This window comes from Phaenicophaeus curvirostris, chromosome 1 (genome assembly GCF_032191515.1).
Source record: "Phaenicophaeus curvirostris isolate KB17595 chromosome 1, BPBGC_Pcur_1.0, whole genome shotgun sequence".
NCBI classification, from domain to species: Eukaryota; Metazoa; Chordata; class Aves; order Cuculiformes; family Cuculidae; genus Phaenicophaeus; species Phaenicophaeus curvirostris.
The window spans coordinates 114,441,202-114,453,511 of record NC_091392.1 but is presented as its reverse complement, the minus strand read 5'-3'; the positions used below and the strand labels follow the sequence as shown (position 1 = coordinate 114,453,511).

Genomic DNA, 12,310 nt, shown 5'->3' with positions numbered 1-12,310 from the left:
TCATCAAAATTCACTGTAATTTTTTTCAATTATATTTTGAAAGAATAACTGTCATCAAAAGCCAATCTGTATATTTCCATTCCTCTTTTACTTCACCATCCAAACAGTTATTAAAAAGAAAGAGGAAACTTTTCAACACATAGATGTATTAAATATATTAACCACTCCTTTAAGTGACTCAAGAGTCAATTTTTATTTTCTTCCGGGGGAAAAGAAAAAGGAATAGATGGTTTAGAAAAAATAGAAAAAAATAGATGGTTTTGGAACTTTATGTAACACAAATTGAAAGCTTGGTTTTTCTCAACAGGAACAAATCTGACACTTAATGAAATTAATTTCACTTTCATTTACTTGGTTTCACTTCCAGGTATTTAGGGCTACTAGGATCCTGGAAACTTTTCAAGAAATGTGTTTACAAATAAGCACTGGCTTATTGTTATTTTAATTACAAAAACATTTTCACTACTTTTAATATATACTATATTCAGAGCTGAAATTAAAATGCTCAACAAGGCCAAGTGCAATGTCCTGCACCTGGGTTGGGGCAACCCCTGGTATCCATACAAGCTGGAGGATGAAGGCATTGAGAGCAGCCCTGTGGAGAAGTACTTGAGGATAATGGTGGATGAGAAGGTGGACGCGAGCCGGAAATGTCTACTTGTAGATCAGAAGGCCAACCCTATTCTGGGCTGCATCAAAAGAAGTGTGGCCAGCAGGTCGAGGGAGGTGATTCTGCCCCCCTAACTGTGCTCTGGTGAGACCCCACCTGGAGTACTGTATTCAGTTCTGGAGCCCTCAGCACAGAAAGGGCATGGATCTGTTAGAGCAAGTCCAGAGGAGGCCAGAAAGATGATCAGAGGGTTGGAGCACCTCTACTATGAGCACAGGCTGAGAGTTGGAGTTTTTCTGCCTGGAGAAGAAAAGATTCCTGGGAGACCTTATAGCAGCCTTCCAGTACTTAAAAGGGGGCTGACAAGAAAGCTGGGGAGGGATTTTTTACAAGGTTTGTAGTGACAGGACAAGGGATAACAGCTTTAAACCAAAAGAGAGTAACTTTAGATTAGACACAAGGAAAATATTCTTGAACTATGAGGGTGGTGAGGCACTGGAACCAGTTGCCAAGAGAAGCTGTAGATGCCCCATCCCTGGTGGATGGGACTTTAGGCACACTGGTCTACTGGAATGTGTCCCTGCCCATGGCAGAGGGGTTGGAACTGCGTGAGCTTTACGGTCCCTTCCAACCCAAACCATTCTATGGTTCTATGGCATTAGCAGAGCTCCTTGGGAACTATCTTCCACATTTCCCTAGCCCTTTAGTGGGTATTCTCCCTGCAAGTCATACGGACAGGATATCTGGGAAGGAAACAGCATATGATAACATCAGGACCTTTAATATTGAGCCACCTTTATTGAGCCTCCAACCTTTTCAACTGTGGAAAAACTCACCTATCTTTTAGAGACTGGCGAGGGGAAGGAAGAAAAAAAGTAGAGGAAGTAAGAGAAACCTTATGAAGACAATGGGACTTAGCCTCTCATCACTATGTGCTTTCTAGTCAAAGAGGAGCTCATTTTTAGATCTGTGCTCTCAGACAAGCAAGACCCACAGATACTGGACAAGAGTTGTTTGTGTATTACAGGAAACGGAGCTAAACTCCAAATACAGCTGGGTAAGTATAAACTAGAGACCTATTCTGAAGTAATGAGATGCAATGGTACTAGCAAAATCAGTTGAGTTATTTTTTCAGTCATGCTTGGATAAAACAGAATCAAACACACAACTTTACCTTGCTTTCCCAAAAGGGATAAAGACAAGCAATGAATATCAGTTACAAACTGTTACATTAATCATTACACACAACTAATGATTAGGTCACTGCAATTCTATTGGTATATAGCATCACCTCGAAGACAGGGTACTAGATAATTGAACATATAAAACATGTCTTTCTGGAAGTAACAATTGTTTCTAATTATCAACTTTCTCCAGCGTTTTTAAACCATCAATAGACTAGAATTCCCATAACCCTCCTCCTGAGGGACCCATGGAGGTAAGGAAAGAAAAGGAGAGTATTCCCCTTCTTGGAAGGTCACCTTAACTTTTTTCCCCGCTTGCAAGTTTACAAGAAAGGCATGTTTGCTCAGAGTTTTCTTTTTTAATTATTTCAAACAGTCACAGAGCAAAAATGAAGTCTCACTGCATAAACGTATCATGTCTTTTACACTTCTTGAAGTCTGATTAGCAAAAGAAGATAATAAATATTTTTTTTTAAAAATGTTTCTTACCAAACTCCTGGTAAAAAAATAGAAGATGAAACTGTAAACCTAACAAATAATCTTTTGTGCTCAGTTATAGAGACAAAAGCAGCAGTTCTCTGTAAATAATCCTATTTTACAACAACGGATCCATTTACAAAAGGATTTCAGAAGTTAAAGAAGTCTCCCATGCTCCCATAAAACAGAGATATTAGAAAGTTTTTTACTTCACTTTGGAAAATTTTTCTCCAAATGGCATTAAAAACTACCACGGAAAGACTAAACATACATCGGTCTTCAATTCTTCCTCAAAAACATAAGCTGTAGCAACTTTAAACCTACAGGCCCGCAGATAGAGTGAAACACACCTGAAATAAAGAGGTTTTAAGAGGAATGCTGAAAAGAGAATTCTAGTTATAGCAACAAAATTGCTTCTTTGGTTAAGAACACGTTTTGGTCTTCAAATTGGGACCTGTTTCAGTTCAGGTGAAACTGTAAAACTCTATCATCACAAATAAACGCATGGGGTTTTAGGCATTTTATTAACTAGTCCTCTCGCACATTACCATATGACCAGGCAGTACAGCTTCAAACATGTCAGCATAACCTAAAAGAGACTTTTCACTTTTTGTTTAGGTGTCGACTAACTTTTTTGAACTAAAATAACAAAAATCTCACAAAAAGTTTACTAAGGCAAAGCCTAACAATACAGTTAACACAGACACAAGTTTCTTTGCAAGGCCCTATCAGAACTAAGATTTTAAGATGTAGCACACATGCTAGTGAGTATGTCCTAGTTAAATAGAACTTTAAAAGCTTAGATAAGGCACACAGTTCTTCCTAGATACCAGTATTTTTTTTCTACTTTGTGTAAACCATCAACCAGTTTCTTGGAGTCACTTATGGTCATCGCACATTAATTCCCAGTCTATGCAAAACCCGCATACTTTAAAAATTGATAAATTCCTGATGACTACATCATTATTTTACACAAGTAAGAGAATACTACCCATAAATTGACACCGAAATAGAGAGCTCTTGGCTGCTATTAGGTAAAATTATCCTTGTTGCAGCTTCTCCGTCACTGTCCAACAATGGCGGAGGGGATTCCAATGACAAGTTCTAAATCCATCCAAGTATTGATTCAGAAACTCTAACATGTAACAAACTGTCTTTCTTCCATATTTGCCTGGAAACAACATGTATGTAAACGCGTACACAAACATTTAACAGAACTAATTGCCCTCTTTTGTCGATGTAAGAAGACTGTGTTCTTCATTCAGTTTTGAACAAGATACTGTTACTTTACTCAAGGAATGTTCCAAACCCACAAATTAAACTTGATAACCTTCATAAACTTAGACAGAATTTTTTAATTCACAGCAGAAAATGTAAATTTAACACATCATACACATGTTGTACTTCAGACTGCAAATAAAAACACCGTTGTCTAAATAATTCATATCAGCCAAAAACATGAAGCGTAGCCTATAAAATGCTGCGTGTATATACACACACACCCCAAGTACACCTAATATATAAAGATAATAGTTAACAAATACTAGTTCATACTCAAGAGTTATTTCCAGTGTTACTATTCTACTTCTATAAAGCACAATTAATTTTCAAAAAATATCCAACCTATAGAAGTTGAGAGGTGCAGGATGTGGAGAAAAAGAAACAAGTTTACCAAAACTTTTTAGGGCAACAGACTATTCCAATGGGGAAAGTTAAATTCTGCTTGGTTACAGGCAGATAATTAAATGCGACTGCAAACAAAATGTTGGCTTATTAGTTACCAGATATCATCAATGTGTTTTTCATCTTCATACACCTTTTCTTAAAGAAAGGAGAATCAAATACCAACACGATAATAAAACAAGTTGTTAACTTCTACTTATCTCTACCCTCTCATGACATAACACCCATGTAAGCGTGACTATACACACCTACTGCAAAAAAGCTAACAACACGCTCTCCCTTGGATTAAAACAGTAGGTTGTCAAAAGCACGCTCGTCGATTTATTTTGTAGCCAGATATTCTGTCTTTGTTAATTTAAAAGAACAATGAATGTTTATTTCCCCCGATGACTGTGGAGTAATAGGAGAACTAAGTAACAGCAGCAATCTAGACACATGATCAAAGAACCCCTACATAGTCTTTGGACAGACTAAACCGAAAACTTCAAAGCCGACTGAGATTCAAAAATGCACCGATTTCGAAATTTCAAATTACAGTACTTTTAATTGCATTTTCTGATTTTGTGGCGACGGGAGGGAATGCCACTCCAGAGAAAGAGCACCCTATGTATCAGATGAGATCTCCGATTTCTTCAGCAACACAGAACTAAATTCCTAAAAGACCGCAGCCAGCTAAAACACAAAATAATAAAATGCTAAAACACATAAGTGCCCGCGCGTCCCCTGTGCCTATTCCCAGCTGCTTGTCCCTCCTCTTCTCCGGCCCCCACCCCGACGCCAGTCCCCTCGCACAGGTACCCCCGCTACACCGGCCTCCAACTTCCCACCTCTCCACCGCAGCAGCCCCTCTCGCAGGGGTGCGGGCAGGGCCACCTAAAGCCTCCATCCCCCACAACAGGTGCCTGCTCAGCTGACTGCTCGGCTCCCTCCTCGCTCCCCTCTCTCCCCGCTCCCAGCCCGGGGCGAGGACCTCGCACCCGCCCACCGCAGGGCGTTGCGCATAAGAGCGAGAGGATCCACGGAAGCTCCCTTCCTCCACGGCCGGCTCCGCGGGCCTTTCCCGCTTCCCAATCCGGCGGCCACGGCCTCTCCCGGACGCCGGCGGGGAAAGCGGGGGGTGGGGGGAGGATGGGGCCGCAGAGGCCGCTGCCCCCCGGTCATGCCCGCCCTGCCCCAGAAGGGGGCGGCGGGAGGGAGAGAGGGAGGGATGGCGGGCGGAGAAGAACCACGGAACGGTTTGGGTCGGAACGGGATGATGTTGAAGGTCCCTTCGCTCCCCCGCAGCGGGCAGGGACGCCTACCCCCGAGCCCAGGCCGCCCGAGGCCCCATCCGCCCCGGCCTCCCGACACCCCCAGCCAAAGGCGCATCCACAACTTCCCCGGGCGACCCGTGCCGGCGCCTCGCCGCCCTCCTCGGCGGCGATTTCCCTTCCCCGCGCCCGATCCAACCCTCCCCCGCTCCTCGCCGAGCCGCGGCCCCGGGGCTCCCTGCCCTTGCCCGGCGTCCCTCCCCGCGCTCCGCTCTCCTCTCCCTCGCTCTAAGATGGCAGCGGCGCTGCGCCCCCCTCGGCCGCGCTCCCCGCACTCACCCCGCGCTCCGGCCCGGCTCCTCCCGGTCGAGGCCTCCTCTCTCTGTCTGTCTGTCTGTGTCGCAGAGCCGAACGCAGCGATCGCCGCTCCGGGGCCGCTCGGGGGGGGTCCCGGCCTCCCGCTCTCCTTCAGAGGAGGAGGAGGAGTGGGCCCAGCCCGGCGGGCGGATCCGCGCGTCGTTTCCCCGGCCGGGCTGAAGGGTTGGGTCTCTTTTTTTTTTTGTTTGGTTTTTTTTTTTCTCTTCTTCTTCTTTTTATTTTTTTTTTCCTCTCACCCCTTCCCTATCGCTCACAAAATGGCGCGCGTTCCAAACCTGCGCAGCGCCCAGCGGCCTCCCCTCGGCGGCCCCGAGCCCGGCCCGGCAGCGCGGGGACAGCGGCAGCGGCGGGAGGAGGAGGAGGTGGAGGAGGAGGAGGAGAAGAAGAAGGAGAAGGAGGAGGAGGAGGAGGAGGGGGGTGTGTGTGGAGAAGCGGGGGGGGGGGGTAGCGCAGCGCCGTACCGAGCCCCCGGGAACTCCTCGCTCCCTCCTTTCCTCCCGCCCTCCCCCCGCCCGCTCCTCCCTCGCCGATCCCTCCGCGCGCGCGCTGCCGAGCCGAGCCGCGGCGCGCACCGCCCTTGCTGCCTCCGCCGCCTCTCAGTGCGCGCGCGGGACCGAGTCCCTCGCGTGTCCCAACCAGGACCCTTGCGGCCCTGAAGGGGGCGGGGGGAGGGAGTCGGCGAGCGGTTTGTGTTCTTATTTTAAACGTGTTCTCGCGTGGTTTTCTTCCCTCGTGCGATGGAAGAGGGAAAGAAAGGGGAAAAGAAAAAACGAAGAATCAACCTCCCTCTCTTCCCGCCCGAATCGTTTGCGGGGGGGGGGCGGGGAGGGGGGTTTCATTTATTTATTTATTTATTTATTTAAAGGCGGACAAAATGGCGGCCGGGCGAGCCCGTTTCCATGGTAACTGTCAATCACGCGCTTCCCCCCCCCCCCCCCCCCGGCCCATAACGCCCCGCCCGGGCGGGAGACGGCGCTGACGTGCGGAGGGCGGGGAGCAAGGAGGGAGGGCTGGCCCTGGTTTCCTAGGTAACCGCTGTTCGCTCTTCCCGCTACCGCCCCTCCGGCGTGCGGCGCTGCGGGCCGGGATGGCCCCTCAGCGCGGGGCGGGGAGGACGCTGGGGCGTGGCGCGCGGCCGGTAACAGCGCGCGGAGGGAGGGGAGAGGGGTGAAGGAGAAGAGCGGCGGCGCTCGCGACGCTGCGCCCCCCCCCCCCCCCCCCTCCCTCTCGCGCCTCCCCCCGCCCGCAGGGGGCGCCAGGGCAGCGGCCGCCTCGTGCCCCGCCCGCTAAAGCGAGGGCTGAGGGTGGGGGGGGGGGAAACACAACGACGCGACTCCCATCTGGAGTCCCGTTCTGGAATCCCCGTCAGGAGAAGGACATGGAGCTGCTGGAAGGGGTCCAGAGGAGGGCTGCGAGGGTGATGCGCGGGCTGGAGCAACTCCCATACGAGAGAGTTGGGATTGTTCAGCCTGGAGAAGGGAAGGCGCCAGGGAGATTTCACAGCAGCCTTCCAGTACTGAGAGGGGCTACGGGAAAGCTGGGGAGGGACTGTTTACAAAGGCTTGTGGTGACAGGACAAGAGGGAATGGCTCTAGATGAGAAGGGGAAAGATTTAGATTAGATATTAGAAAGAAATTCTTCACGATAAGGTTCAACAAGGCCAAGTGCAAGGTCCTACACCTGGGTCAGGGCAGTCCCCACTTTCAATACACGATGGGGGATGATGTGACTGAGAGCTGCCCTGCAGAGAAGGACTCAGGGTGCTGGTCGGTGAGAAGCTTGACAGGAGCTGGCAGTGTGCACTCGCAGCCCAGAAGGCCAACCGTATCCTGGGCTGCATCAAAAGCGTGGACAGCAGGTCAGGGGAGGTGATTCTGACCCTCCATTCTTTTGTGAGACCTCATCTGGAGTATTTGTGTCCAGTTCTGGAATCCTCAGCATAAGAAGGATATGGAGCTGTTGGAACAAGGGCCACAAAGATGATCATAGGGCTGGAGCACCTTCCATATGAGGACAGGCTGAGAGAGTTGAGGTTGTTCAGCCTGAAGAAAAGGCTCAGAGGAGACCTCATGGCAACCTCCCAGTACCTGAAAGGACTACAGGAACGCTGGAGAGGGACTTTTCGCAAGGGCATGTAGTGATAGGATGAGGGGGAACAGCTTTAAATTGGAAGGGGGAAGATTTAGATGGAGAAATTATTCATGATGAGGGTGGTGTGGCACCGACACAGGTTGCCCAGGGAAGCTGTGGCTGCCCCATCCCTGGAGGTGTTCAGGGCCAAGTTGGATGGGGCCTTGAGCAGCCTGGTCTGGTGGGAGGTGTCCCTGCTCATTGCATGGGGGTGGAACTGGATGATCTTTGAAGTCCCTTCCAAGCCAAACTCTTCTGTGATTCTATGCAACAATAAGTATATCACCCCCAAAAAAATAGGAAAAAAAGAACGGCATGGAGAAGCTGCGTCTGTGCTGTATGGAGGGAGCCTCAGGCTCCTGAGGGAAGTCTCAGCCCATAACTGAGCATCTCCACAGCTCAGCCTGAGTGGGGCTGTAGTGCTGGTGCAGTCAGCCTGGATCTGTGACAGAGAGGGTTTAATTTTATTCTGGAATGCCCACAAAGATCAAAAAACTAGAGTGTGGCCTTTATCTAATACTTTAATTCTAACATGTGATACTTTAATCTAGTCATTTCAGTTCCCAGCCAGCCTCCTTGAAGAAATTAGGGCATATTACCAACACTTGTTCCGTTTGCTTTTCTTTCTCTTTTAGTATGTTTTTATGTCAGCTTAAAAGGTGGAAATAAGCAGCCAAGGAGAGGGAGGCAGGTGCAGCAACAGCCAGAGCCGTACATTCCCCCAAATAACCAAAGTCTTGCTTTACAAATGCAGTATCAAGCACAGTTCAACCAAGCTAAAATTGTGTTGCAGCTGAAAACAGCCACCCAGAGTCTCTCCACTCTCAGTAACACAGTCCCTCTGCCTCTTTTTTTGTACATCAGCAGGAATGCCAGCACAATGAAACTAAGTGAAACACCCATCCAAACCAAGAAGTTCTCTATATGGCTAGGAGAAATACCGATACACAGGAGACAAGAGGAACACGTGGTGGGGGAACTGTGGGACCACCCCATTGAGTAACAGCACGGTGTTAGATTAGAATAAATCAACCATGAAACTGCACCTTAAAGCCGTAGTAGGTATCTGGGGGCACCATGATTTAAGCAGTCATTTCTCATTCCCCTCAGCCCCAGAAGGACTGAAGGGGCACTTCGGGCCGCTTTAGACACCTCTCTCTCTGCTTTCGAGTATGACCAGAATGCAGCTCTTACCTTGGGGTGAGGAAAGCCAACACGCATATTCTGCAGCTTAACGAAGGCCCTCAGGATCGCCTGCTTCTAGCCAAGGACTCCCGAGTTAGTATTGTCACATTTTGGCCTAGGGTACCTGCACACACAGTGTATGTGACAGGGGATCCAGAACATACAGGAAAGCATTGACTGTCTTGCATGTGTGCTGCCCAATTCATCAGTAAGGGAGGACAGCTCTTCTCTTGGGGATGGTGAGATCTGTCCCCATGACAAGTTTGTAAACATTGCTAAAATGTCTTTGCCATTCCCTGTGAATGATGATGTGCAGTGGCGGAATAATTTATCTGTTGCTCAATGTAGGCAACCACAAAGCTCATAGAAACTCGTCACACCATTTACTGTTTCAGAGTATGTCACAGTACGTATTATAACATGTTGGGGTTTTTTTGAGGAGTTGGGGTTTTTTTGAGGGATTGGGTTTTTTTGTGCTAACACTTAAAAATATTACAGAGTTTTCATGAGTTTGTGCACTTGCTTAGTAGTCCTCTACTCTTACATTGCTGGCTATAACCTAATTTAGGGTTTGTAGCAGCCTGGGCTGAGAAAAAATGTCCTTTAAAATGTGATGGCCTTTTTTTAAATTTTATTTTCCAGTAGAAACAACAAAATATTTTTGTGTTGTTAATATCTTAGTAATGAACAACCTGTATAGTTCTTCTCTTGTACAACAGTAGTCTTTTAGATGTCCATTTCATTAAAAGCATGCATACGCAGAACAGATGGTCTGCAACATTTTCTGTTTAGGTCCTCAACAGCTAAAGCGTCAAAACTGATAATCATTAAAATTAAGGAACGAGGCCGTCACAAACTGCAGTTCTACCAGAATCCTACTTCAGTCACAGAATCTGGGATTACAGCTAATGTTAGGATGGACTTGCTTGCCTGTGTGCTTTAGGAAGAGGACTTGTGTCCTCTGCTGCCAGTAGGCTTAGGGCTGGTGTTAGGGTTCTGAAAATGTTCCAGGCTGAGACTCCACCAGAACCCTGCTTCACTTGGAAATATAGCACACAGGCTGGGGGCAGGAGACACCTTTACCTTAGCACTGGAAGCTAGAGTCCTCTTCTGCGCTGTAGATACAGGTAGAGTAAAAGTTGGGTCTCGTGTCTGGAAAGCAGGGATCTTCTAAGCTGGCACTCAGCCAGAATCTCACTCCCCCCCCCGAGAAGTTTTGTTTTGATTTGAATACCAGGTCACCTTTCTGATCCATTGTCTAAAGCATCCCATAAACGGTTGTTATTGGAGTAACCGAGAGGTCAGTATTGCATAGATGTGGAGTGGAAATAAGGGGTAGAAGATGAGGGTACACTTTCACTGGTTTTGCTAGTGAACACCATAAAACAGTCCAAAAATAAATATGACAGCAAGAGATTGCCCTCTAGGAGATCAGCTTTGGCGTGATGTAGCTGAGACAACAGAGACAGAATATGGAGCAATGAGAAATAGTTTGTGATCTGGAAGAAGGGGATCCAAATACTTGCTAATTTCTTCTACTCTGCTCAAAATAATCATATCTTACTTTTTTTCTTTCTTTAGGAAGGAAGGGACCATCAGGATGGGAAAGACTGAGAATCCTAGAGGAGATTGACAATATTGCAGTATTACACTTGAAAATAGGAATCTGCGCACATTCTTTATGAATTAGTAGACAGGTTCCTAAGAAATACTTAGTTTTCTCTTCCTAAGAGACTAACTCCTCAGAAAACTGAATATTTGGGGCCAAAAAGAACAACAATAGGCAGAAAACTTGAGAAAAAAAACATAAGGGAAAAAATACATTAAAAATTAGGAGGAAAGAATACAGTATGGAGATACAAGATCTAAGAGAGAAAATAATAGACAACAGTCTGGAGAAATAGAGCGGATGTAAAAGAAACAATAAAACAGCACAAACATTTTCTTAGGTCACTAGATATGAGATGATAGGATACACAACATTCAAAACACGAGACAGAAATTTACATTGCAGCCAGCCTTGGTTGACTCTTTTGCCTCTCTTGTCCTGCAGCATGATTATGTTGAGAAATATAATCCTTCCTGGTTTCCTCTCTTTTTTGGTGTGCATTTACATCAAGAAAGTAGACTTAGGGACCAGTGCAGAAATAGTTGTAATTGGAGCCTACAGAATCCAAGAATACCCAAAGGTGTAGAACTACCCCAGAAAGAGTGCTGTAGATACAAAGGGTTTTCCAGAATTATTATTATTGTTATTATTGCTGTTGTTATTACTATTATTGGTATTTTGGGGAAAAGCCCATGATGACTTTGTCATCTACATTCAGAACAATAGGATATGGCATGGCAGATAAAGTAATAAATAAATATTTGTACATTCCTTTTTACTTTCCATTTCACCAAAGAAACAGATGAAAGAGATCAAGAAATCAGAGGGAAAAACTGAAAATCACATTACATTATGTTCACACCTTGAGTATGCTAACTAGTAAAAATTAAGAAGGAATTATTTGTTTAGGTCTGTGTGGTTTATCATCATTCGCTTTAAAATTTCTGTCAGTGAAAGCTACTGTGCAAGAGACAGTACAGTACCGAAGCTGGGGGGCTATTGGTGTGCTAATCATGGCACTTCTTATATCCGCAGTGGCCAGTTCTACTCATTTATTTGTTGGTTCTTTTGTTTGCCTCTGATTATGGGCACAGTCAACAAGTTGGCATATAATGCCAGATTTACTTACTTACAGATCCTCACTCTTGTCACAGACTGACAGAACTTCATAACTCTTGAGCGAGGAATGTCTATTCACAAAACCAGTATTTTCAAATAGCTTTTAATTATTCAACCCAGCGTTCTGTCAGTCATAGAATCATAGAATAACCAGGTTGGAAGAGACCCACCGGATCATTGAGTCCAACCATTCCTATCAAACACTAAACCATGCCCCTTAGCACCTCGTCCACCCGTGCCTTAAACACCTCCAGGGAAGGTGACTCAACCACCTCCCTGGGTAGCCTGTTCCAGTTCCCAATGACCCTTTCTGTGAAGAATTTTTTCCTAATGTCCAGCCTAAATCTCCCCTGGCGGAGCTTGAAGCCATTCCCTCTTGTCCTGTCCCCTGGCACTTGGGAGAAGAGGCCAGCACCCTCCTCTCCGCAACCTCCTTTCAGGTAGTTGTAGAGAGCAATGAGGTCTCCCCTCAGCCTCCTCTTCTCAAGGCTAAATAACCCCAGCTCTCTCAGCCGCTCCTCATAAGGCCTGTTCTCCAGCCCCTTCACCAGCTTTGTTGCTCTTCTCTGGACTCGCTCCAGAGACTTGAAGCAGTAGAGGTCTGCCGATAGTCGTGTTTGTGGCCTTCTCAGCACACATTATATCAGTAACACTGTGTCTATGATTTTGGGAGTGAAGACGTTCT

General features: G+C 46.6%; 1 protein-coding gene across 1 annotated transcript in view; it reads right to left on the bottom strand.

Annotated features, from left to right (window-relative positions):
* Nucleotides 1-6,205, bottom strand: part of DYRK1A (dual specificity tyrosine phosphorylation regulated kinase 1A) — an 88,571-nt gene extending 82,366 nt beyond the window's left edge. Inside the window, exon 1 of the mRNA XM_069871378.1 lies at nt 5,544-6,205. The gene's annotated coding sequence lies outside the window, so the exon portion shown is untranslated. The remainder of the gene's footprint in view (nt 1-5,543) is intronic.
* Nucleotides 6,206-12,310: the final 6,105 nt, after the last annotated feature.